This window comes from Delphinus delphis, chromosome 15, assembly GCF_949987515.2.
Source record: "Delphinus delphis chromosome 15, mDelDel1.2, whole genome shotgun sequence".
Classification (NCBI taxonomy): Eukaryota; Metazoa; Chordata; class Mammalia; order Artiodactyla; family Delphinidae; genus Delphinus; species Delphinus delphis.
The window spans coordinates 38,717,306-38,726,308 of NC_082697.1; the positions used below are offsets into that span (position 1 = coordinate 38,717,306).

Genomic DNA, 9,003 nt, shown 5'->3' on the forward strand with positions numbered 1-9,003 from the left:
TTATCTATAGTATTAGCAACCATTCAAAGAACAAACCATTGAGTAAAACCACATTGATTTAAGGCTCAATCAAGTAATGTGGAGCCCCAAACTAAATGGTTAAATATGTGAACTACTTGTACTGACATCTATTATTTGATTCTCTCATGACTATTAAGTTGGTTCTTAGAAAATAAACCCTTTAAAGGCAAAATTCACCTCATGTGAGTTTGACCCAGAAGTTCAACAACAATCACGAAGTCCACAGTCTTATTGGCAAAACTGATATACAGTGTCTCTAAGTCACTATGCTCAAGGTTAAGAGCGACGCATATGCCATCTTTACATTTACTGGAATTTTACATGTTCAGTTCATGATTTTAAATCTCTAGGTTTTCATTCCTCCAAACTGTCTGAAGACACAGTGTGCCACAGACTTAAGACTTCTGTTTCTCCCTCTATTTTCTTCAAACAGGAACACTTCTCAAGTGTCTACATGTCCCAGAAGGGGAATTTTTTGGAGGTGGCCACTTCTTCGGAATAGTCCGACGCCATCAGGCCTCTGAAGCAAGGGGAGGGAGAAGAGAAAGAAGCTGAAACACAAGGTTCATCTGGTAAGTTTTACATTAACCATTACAAGCTGGATAGTATAAGAATGTGGCTTTTTGGCTCAAAAAGTCTGAGTCTTGGTGTGGAAACGAGTCCTTGGCTGTCCCACCACAGCTTTCTTGCAGTGGGACTGTCAGGGAAGTGTTGACTGGGGAGTATGATTTGTGGGCTTGTTCCAGTTTGTCTTTAGTCTGTTCCAGTTCACCTTTCATTTTTAGGGAAAACAAGTTGATTTCTGGGTCTACCATTGTAGATCTCAGCTGGGCAATGCTAGGCACTGGACTTGCTTGAGGTACTGGATTTGAGTAGTACACTCTTGCAGCTCTTGCTCCTTGGTTGCTAGTTGCATTACAATAATGTTTTCCCTGCGTGCAGACTCTTGCTGTTGTTGCTTTAGTTTTTCTTCAGATTCCCTTAAGCCAGTTACATCATTAGAGTTAAGATCTGTGTACTTGCCCTCCAAAGCTTGTACATACGCTTCGTATTGTTTCCACCTGAGAATGAATTCATCTCGTGCCATAACTTTGAAGTCTGTTTCACTCAGTCGAACCTTTTTAGGAAGAGGTTCCTCGTTGGTCATCTTGAATCCTCTCCTGACGGAGGCCGCGCCGGTGCCTCCCAGTCACGTAGGCTGACCCCGCACTACCCGCTCGCTGCCCAGGCCGCCCGGCCCCGCTGCCGCCGGCGCCCGCGCTCCTCCTCCCGCAACAGCCCCGGCTCTCCCATTTATTTGCGGGTCTCGCTGCCACAAAATGGTGCTGAGGCTCTTGACAGTTTTGATTGTACAATATATGGGACTTTAAGCTCCCTGGAAGAAAGCAAAGATGATTAATATTAATAATGGACAACTAAGTACACAGCAGACATGAGTAATACGTTTTGTATTTATATAGCTATTGTTTTGACTCACTGGGAAACACTATATGCTTTATTGTCAGGAATGCAGTTATGATAAGACACTCTGTTGTCTAGGTCACATAGAAGAAGACGTTCAAGCTAATCCCTAAATCCTATTAATTTATTTACTCACATTACAGAAAAAACAGTAGCCATTTGACTCTACCATTCAAACTAATGTATTCAAAGCAATGTGCCTGATTAAAGACATAGATCAAAATTCAAAGAACTTCATGCAAATGCAGTTAGTCCCAGAATCGTTTGGAAGTGTCCAGGAAGGCTGTGGATCTCAAAAGAAAAATAAATAAGAGACTGAGCAAATCAAAGCATCTTTATATCACAGTGATGAGTGTATTTTGTGCTTTTTCTTTTGTTTTTTTTTGTTTGTTTTTCCTTCTATGTGCAGGAGGCTGAGTGAGGCAACTCTGGGCTCTGTCAGTAAAAATACAGTTCTAATAAGAGTGTGTATTGTTATGGAGAAAATTATTTCAATAGAAAATGCACATCTCCTAGATTATATCTAGTTCTTGGAAAATTGCAAAATGTTTTACCACCTCTATTTCCCACTTCCTCCTCCCTTCCTGTGACTCTATCCATGGCCACGGGGGAAAAGTAGAAGCAGAAAACAAGGAAGAATGGACATTGTGGTCCCCTCAATTTAAGGTGTGCCTTTGAGTCAAAATAGAACAAATCAATAAGTAAATGTTACGTGTGTCAAGTCTTCATTCAAAAGGCATTTGGAATGTTTTAAGATAAATATATTAGAAAAAAGGTGAAAATGAAGTGGAATAGAAGTAACAGTTTGTATACTCTGTGGAAAAATACACTGTGGAAAATATGCCCCCCTCCCAAATAAGTAAATGAACAGTATGTTGAATTCTGAGAAGTCCTAGTCATTTGTTAGAAGTAGGGCTTAAACTTGGATCTGATTTTTTTTAAACCAAAGAGAAGAAAAACACATGGCCAGCTACCTAGTTTACATAAGCAGAACTACTGTTTTCAGAAAAATATACCTGGTTCATTTTCTAAGATTTGAGAGGAGCTGTTGTTTTGATTTTACTTTGTATTTTTTTGTTGTTTTGTTTTACTTTCTCCATGGGCTTTTAACATCAGATTCTGATGGTAGAGACAGAAATAAATTCTTCCATCCTATCCCCTTTACAATTTGCTGTGGTTTGGGAGGCTCATCTCATACGAGGAGATGTTATGGTTCCCCACTGCACATTCACCTCTGACATCCTATACCTTATTTTTAGTGATGTGCCCATTAACCTTTGCTGCGTAAATAAGCTGTTCCAAAACTTAGCAGCTTACACCAACATTTATTTGCTCACAATTTTGTGGGTTGGCAATTTGGGCTGGGCTAGACTGGGCCGTTCTTCAGCCTGTCTTGCCTAAGTTCCCACTCATGCAGCAGCTGGCCCTGGCTGCTGGTTGGGCAGGATGACCTCACTCACATATCTGGAAGTTGGTGGGCTGAAGGCTCAGGTGCTATGTTTTTCTCTCATTTGGCCTCTCCAGGAAGCTAGCTTGAGCTCATTCAAACTGCTATCTCTGAGTTCCAAGAACAGCAGAGAAAGAGCAGGCCTCAATGTGCAAGCTCTTTTCAAGCCTCTCTTTGCATTATATTTGCTTAGGTCCCATTGGCCAAAACAAGTCACATGACCAAGCCCAGATTCAAGGGGTGGAGAAATAGACTTCTCTTTTAAGGGTAGGACCTGCAATGAATTTATGGCCTTTTTTTTGCATTCTACAATGCAAGTTTATTGCTGCCGATGAAGGGAAGGGACCACCATACCCTTGTTTATACTGTAGCTTGAAGAAAAGAACTATAGCTTCTACTCTCTGCATAAAATCCTATGTCCTAGAAGGAGGTCAACTGTGGGGCTTGTGAGATGCTCTTTTAGAAACAGAGGAATTCACTTCTCTAGTCGCTGTGGCAGGGAATGAGAAACCACATGATCTAAGAGGTGTGGGAGAGTAAGGAGAGATAGAAAAGACACAGGTGAACAATGTGTGTGTGAGAAGGTTGTTTTACATCCATGTGGGGTGAGAGATGAATAAACCTGTCTTTCGGTGTTAACCAGTTTTTTTTTGTTCTTTGCTTTTTGGAGAGCAAAGGAGAATTACTGAACAATTTCAGACTTTTATAAGTCATTTTTCCCAATCCACACCAGGTGGTGGAGTAAGATAGAGTCAAAAAGATTATCACGAAGCATTCTTTCTTCGGCAGGACCTTTCAGGGTGCCTTGTTTTATTTCTGACAGTTTCTCAGAGGCGTCTCCAATGTTCTCACAATCACAATCCTCTTAGTGACCATGTGGTGTCTGCCATATTCCCTGCTTCAGTTCCCTGCAGGGATGTCAGCTGCCGAGGCCTCTGATGCTGCCAAACGGCCTTTGAAGATTCTGCGTATACTCCGGTGCTGATACAGGCTTTGTCTCCCACCTGTGATGAAAGTGCTAGCATCAACATTGTTGGGTTGGCAGGTGCCCCCTTGTGTTCTTAATAAAGCGCTTCCTACAATAGCCACCTATAGATTTGCTGATTCTTATATTTGGTTTATTTGGTTCCTTGACTCAGTTGGATGAGTTCTTCTGTAGTATTTGTTTCGTTTCTCATGCAAATAGAGCTGTGATGGACCTGCTCACAGGTCCTTCATATAAACCTTGTATCAATTACCTATGGCCGTGAGATTCTATGTACCAACCAACCACAAAACCTCAGCTTTGGGTCACCTGAGTGGCTATGGCTTGGTGTATAATGATAATCTACCTGTGCTCAGCTGTGTGTAGTCAGGTGGCTTTGTTGAGCTTGGCTGTGCCCTTTAACATATCGGGGGGAGGAGCTTAGATTGAGGGATGTGGCCCCACTCCATGTCATTTCCTCCACAGCAGGCGAGCTCAGGTTTGTTCTTATGCCAGTGGCAGGGCTCCAAGAGAGGGCACATGCTCACAGCCTCATGAAGCTGAGGCTCAGAGTCTCCACCATGTTACCTCTCCTGTTCAAAGCAAGTCACCAAGCCCCTAGGATTCAAGGATGGGGAAACAGACTTTATCTACTTGATGGGAGGAGCTGAAAAGTCACATCACAAGGGATATGGATTTGGGAAGGGCAGAGAATTGGAGCCATCTTTGCAAACAATCTAACACATCCGAAAACCTCTGAGTCTTGGGTGAGCGCAGGTTGGCAACCCAGACAACTTCAAATGCATGTTAGAAAGATTAATTTGGTAATCCTTCTAGAAGGTGGTAGATAAACTGATTGGGGTAATGGGAGGGGAGGTTGGTGTAACCAGCAAATGGCTTTGCTTTAATACAGTAGGGTCTAGAACAGGGATAGCAATCAGGCTGCACACCGTTTGACCCATTTGTCATAAATGCCTTCAGTGAGGAGTTGAGGAGAATTATGTGGCCACTTTCCTGGTGAACAGAAAACCGAGGCCTGATGGATTGGCCATGGTCATTGAAGGGGGGAGTGACAGCACAATCCCAGGTATTTGCCATTTTTGTCCTATCAAGGGCAGTGGCAGTGAGGTTAAAGAGCCTTATGAAATCAACGAGGAGGTGGAATTATAACGTATTAATGATCAAGTGTAAAGGAGGAAAACTCTTATTCTAGGATAATCCTAAATTTTGGATTCAGGTCCTATTGAATGATAATGTCATTTCTTGAAGTGGGTCATAGTATACAAGGAGTAGACTTGATTCAGTATTGTATAGGTCAGTCCTGTACCCTATCGTATAAGGAGAACATATTTTTTTGTTACCTGTTGGTGTACAACAAACCAGCCAAAAGCTTAGAAGTCGTGATGGTTAATCTTATGTGCCAGCTCGACTGGGTCATGGGGTGCCTAGGTATTTGGTCAAATGTTATTCTGAGTGTTTCTGTGAGGATGTTTTGTTTTTATTAGCAGACTGAGTAAAGCAAATTGCCCTCCCTGATGTGTGTGGGCCACATCCCATCAGCTGAAAACCTGAATAGAACAAAAAGGCTGACTTTCCCTGAGTCAGAGGGAATTCCTTCTGCTTAACTGCCGGGGAACTGTGACATTGGCTTTTTCTTGCCTTTGGACTCAAATGGAAACATTGATCTTTCTGGGTCTTGAGTTTCCTGGCCTTTGGACTGGAACTACACTGTCAGTACTCCTGGTTTTCAGGCCGTTGGACCCAGACTGGAACTACCCCATCATCCCTCTTGGGTCTGCAGCTGGCCGACTCACCTTGTGAATCTTGGGACTTCTCAGTTTCCATAACTGCATGAGCTAATTTCTTATGATAAATAAATAAATTAGTAATCAAATAAATAAATATTTTATACATACATGCATATCCTGTTGGTGGTTCTTCTTGTGTGGAGAACCCTGTCTAACAATGCAGAAGCTTAAAACAACAACCATTTTACTTCTCAGGATTCTGTAGGTGAGACATTTGGACAGGATGGAGTGGGGATGCTGGGTGACATCTGGGGCCTGTAGCCTTCTCCCCCTGACCTCTCCCTCTACCTGCTCTCATAACAAAGAAGTCTAGTCTGAGCTACTTTAGAATTTGGCAGATGCCTCCCAGGAGTGAGCATTCTAAGAGGACAAGTTCTTCTTAAGGCTCTGTTTCCACCATGTTTGATAACGTCCCATTGGCCAAAGAAAGTCCAATGGCCAAACCCAGGGTCAGTGTGAGAGGGGTCTACACTAGGGCATGGGTGCCTGGAGATGTAGTTTGTTGGGGCCACCAAAGTTAAAGTCTGTCACTGTGGGGAGGTTTGATGCCCCATCTTGGGTGTGTTGGCTCTGATGTGTCTATGTGATGTCAAAGTAGGGAGAGTCAGGTGACAATATGGGTCTGAGGCTAAGAAAAGATAATTTCTTATTAATGGATAGAGACATTTGGAAATCATGAATACATAGGGGTATATGAAAATATTCCACAATCAGTACAACATGGACATCAACCAGTCAGAACAGATTCTGGCTATAGGCTTGAAGCAGGGTCTCAGGGGTCACCTGTTACGCCAGGCATTTTCCCTTTAGTTATTGGATCATTGGGAGGTGTCAGGAGTACCAGGAGAGGAAGAAGGACAGTGAGGGTAGTGGGAGGGCACGAGGCACCGACTATTTACCAATTGGCAGGAAATATTGCAATACTTCGGCAACTGGTCTGAGTATACAAATGACAGACCCTGTATACAAATGACAGCTGAAGCCAGGGACAGTATGGTTAACATTGCATTGGGATAGGGGATAAGGTTAAGCTGTATGATTGACCTATATTTATCCACTTCTGGTTACAAAGAGCATAAATTTGTATGTCAACCTAATCCAAAATGAGACAAAACTAGGTCTAAAGTGGACCCAAAAATTTAATTAACAGGCAGTTGAGCCCCCAAAGGAAATCGAAAAGAGTGACTCTGTGGAAGCCAAAGGAGGAGCACAGGAGAGGGAGAGAAGGGGTAAAAGTCTTGAAGACTATGTAGTAAAGTTCAGGTGAGAGAAGAATGTGTGTATTTTTTTAAAATTATTTTTATTTTTTAAATTATTTTTTTCTTTTTATTGAATGAAACACTCTTTAAATTCTAGAGTGCTTTACAGTTTTCAAAAGTTTCACACACATTATATGATTTCATATAATCCCATAATAACCCTTTTTCTTTTTCCCCTACCCTACATTGCCTCTCCCCCCTTCCCTCTCCCCGCTGGTAACCACTAGTTTGTTCTCTATATCTGTGAGCCTGCTTCTTTTTGTTTTATTTACTAGTTTGTTGTACTTTTTAGATTCCACATATAAGTGATACGATACAGTATTTATCTTTCTCTGTCTGACTTATTTCACTTAGCATAATGCCCTCCAAGTTCATCCATGTTGCTGCAGATGGCAAAATTTCATTCTTTTTTATGGCTTAATAGTATTCCATTGTGTGTGTGTGAGTATGCCACACCTTTTTTATCCATTCATCTGTTAATGGGCACTTAGGTTGCTTTTATACCTTGGCATTTGTAAATAATGCTGCTATGAACATTGGGGGTGCATGTATCTTTTTGAATTAGTGTTGGTTTTTTTGGATATATACCCAAGTGGAATTGCTGGGTCATAGGTAGTTCCATTTTTAGTTTTTTGAGAAACCACTATACTGTTTTCCACAGCAGCTGCACCCATTTATGTTCCCACTATGTACAAGTGTTCCCTTTTCTCCACATCCTTGCCTGTTATTTGTGTTCTCCTTGAGCATGGTGATTCTGACAGGTGTGAGGTGATATCTCATTGTGGTTTTGATTGCATTTCCCTGTTAGCAATGTTGAGCATCTTTTAGTGTATCTGTTGGCCACCTGAGGAGGTGCATTTGGTAATTAGGAGGCCATTGGTGACTTTGGTGAGTTCAGCTACAGGGAAATGATCAGGGCAGGTCATGTTTCAGAGGCTTATGAAGCATGTGGGAAGTGAGAACTTGACAAAGGTGAGTTTAGAATAATGTTTCCAGAAGCTTTGTGTAATAGTGAGGGGGAAAAAGGGGTAATTGATTGGGAAGTAGGGTTGGGGAAGATTGCATTTTTTAAGATGAGACAGAGTTGCCCATATTTATATGAAGAATGGAAAGATAACATTTAAAGATCCTTCAACTCGATGTTGTAAACTAATCTGTTAAAAAGGTAAGATGTTGAGTGGAAAGAGCAAAGTCCTGGAATCACGAGCCTGGGGCCCTTATTCCAGTGTTTCTAGTCTTGAGGGCCAGTTTGGCCACTTCATAACAAATCTTTCTTTGTAAACAGTGGTTCTCATCTTGATTGCACAATAGGATGACCTGTGGGAGCTTTTAAAATGCTCCACGCCCAAATCTCACGCAGACAGTTACATCAGAATCTATGGGATGTACCCAGGCTTCAGTATGTTTTAAAGTTCCTAGGTTATTCCATGTATGTTCGAGATTGAGAACGACCACTGCTTTAGAATGTTAGTTATTTATCTCCTATTCCCTCAGCTTTGGTGTTTTAGTCAACAAAGTCCCGCTCAACATTTATCACCCTCAGTACCAGCGGTTCCCATGACAATAGAGGCCATTGCAGACCTTCCCTCAGCACAGTGATTCTCAATCCAAGCTGCATGGTAGAATCTCCTAGGCTACTCACAATATAGTGGTGCCTGGGCCTCACTCCAGAGACTTTGATGTAATTGATCTGGGTTGGTTTATGGGTTGAGTTTTGTCTCCCCAAACAGATATGTTGAAGTCCTAATCCGTAGTACCTCTGAAGGTGACCTTATTTGGAAATGGCATCTTTAAAGAGGTAATCAAGTTAAACTAAGGTCTTCAGGGTGGGCCCTAATTTAATATGATTAGTGTCTTTATAAAAAGGAGAAATTTGAATACAGAGGAGACATGCAGGAGGGAAGATTATATGAAGAGACATAAAGAGATCACCATGGTAAGATTCGATTGGAGTTATGCAGCCACAAGGAACATCTGGGGCTACCAGAAGCTGGGAGAGGTAAGGAGGGATCCTTTCCCTACAGGTTTCAGAGAGGGAACCTA

General features: G+C 42.0%; 1 pseudogene; it reads right to left on the reverse strand.

Moving 5' to 3' along the window:
* Nucleotides 1-471: 471 nt before the first annotated feature.
* Nucleotides 472-1,242, reverse strand: LOC132437642 (pre-mRNA-splicing regulator WTAP-like; annotated as a pseudogene).
* Nucleotides 1,243-9,003: the final 7,761 nt, after the last annotated feature.